Consider the following 1,821-nt stretch of genomic DNA (forward strand, 5'->3'; position numbering starts at 1 on the left):
AACGTTGACGGATGTGCACAAAACCAAACTTTAGACAGTGCATCGACTTTCCTTGAGCGGTACCACAACAGTCCATGGAAGTTGAGCAAGGGCATCGTTTTGCTGCAAGACAATGCTCGTCCGCATGTGGCGAATCAGACCAAAGATCTCATCACATATTTTCGATGGGAAACTCTAGATCATCCTCCGTACAGCCCCGATCTTGCGCCCAGTGACTACCATCTGTTCCCGCACTTGAACAAACACCTGAGCGGTCAGCGTCTTCAAGACGATGACGGAGTCAAAACAGTGGTGATGCAGTGGTTAACAAGTCAGGCGGCAGACTTCTATGAGGAGAGTATTCAAAAACTGGTACAACGTTACGACAAGTGCCTCACTATTGACGAAAATTATGTAGAAAAGTAGATTAAGGTAAAGGCTTTCATGTAAAAATAAAATTATTGAGATATCTTAGCATTTCTTTCTTTAATTTCAAAACGGTACTTACTTAAAAAACACGCCTCGTACATCAAGATAAGCGGACAAACGACAGAAGTACTCAACACATTGTCAGTGAAAGGGATAAACTTCTGAATCTTGAAACGTTACTAAGCGACATGAAACGCAATGGAGACGTGAAATTTGTCAAACGGAAGACGCAAATTCGTTCGTAGATTTCTGGAAACATAAAGTACATGCATTGAGGGAATCACATACAAGACTCTCTTGTGATATGTTCTAAAGTACTGATCCATATTTGGAGTCCTTATGTGTCGGCCTATGTCATATATACAGACGTTCTCCTCAGATTGCAGCCTGTCAGTATATTCGATACGGTACTGCAGGAGAAATGGCCAATGGCCTTGTCACAGTGGTAACATCGGTTCCCGTCAGATCTCCGAAGTTAAGCGCTGTCGGGCTGGGTTAGCACTTGGATGGGTGAACATCCGGTGTGCCGAGCGCTGTTGGCAAGCGGGGTGCACTCAGTCCTTGTGAGGCAAACTGAGAAGCTACTTGATTGAGTAGTAGCGGCTCCAGTCTCGTAAACTGACATACGGCCGGGAGAGCGGTGTGATGACCACATACCCTCCATATCCGCATCCAGTGACGCCTGTGGGCTGAGGATGACACGGTGGCCGGTCGGTACCGTTGGGCCTTCCAAGGCCTGTTCGGACGGAGTTAGTTAGTTAGTATAGGAGAAATGCCCAATAAATTAAATTGGAACCGCTTGTTTACGCGAAACCTTATCGGAGAAGTTTATAGAACTGATATTCGAGGTAGAAAGTAAAATGATTATAATGCCCGTTTACTGTATCTCTTGGAGGAAAATAGTAATAGGGGAGATCTGGACTTATAAGAAGGCGTACCAACAGTATTTATCTTGTCTGTGCATGTTCAAATGGCTCGGAGCACTATGGACTTAGCATCGGAGGTCATCAGTCCCCTGGAACTTAGAACTACTTAAACCTAACCAACCTAAGGACATCACACACATCCATGCCCGAGGCAGGATTCGAACCTGCGACTGTAGCGGTCGCGCGGTTCCAGACTGAAGCGCCTAGAACCGGTCGGCCACAGCGGCTGGCGTCTGTGCATGTGCGATTTGAATAGGACAGGGTGCTGATACGAACCACTCTATACTACATAGTGTATAACGAGTTGTAAAATATTTATGTAGAAGCAGATTAACACAATCTAGTCCTTATGTGGTTAATATGAAGCGCCTTTTATCATCCGATGTATAGTGTGTTGCGAAGTTAACAACTCTCTAGTCCCTCATAGATTAATAATTCGTTCTGATTCAAAAGATATTTGCTACCAATTAATTTATGTACCATAGAA

The 1,821-nt window shown here is 44.6% G+C and overlaps 1 pseudogene; it reads left to right on the top strand.

The window, feature by feature from the left end:
* Positions 1–832: 832 nt before the first annotated feature.
* On the top strand, positions 833–950 carry LOC124723219 (annotated as a pseudogene).
* Positions 951–1,821: the final 871 nt, after the last annotated feature.

Source organism: Schistocerca piceifrons, chromosome 1 (genome assembly GCF_021461385.2).
Source record: "Schistocerca piceifrons isolate TAMUIC-IGC-003096 chromosome 1, iqSchPice1.1, whole genome shotgun sequence".
Taxonomy (NCBI): Eukaryota; Metazoa; Arthropoda; class Insecta; order Orthoptera; family Acrididae; genus Schistocerca; species Schistocerca piceifrons.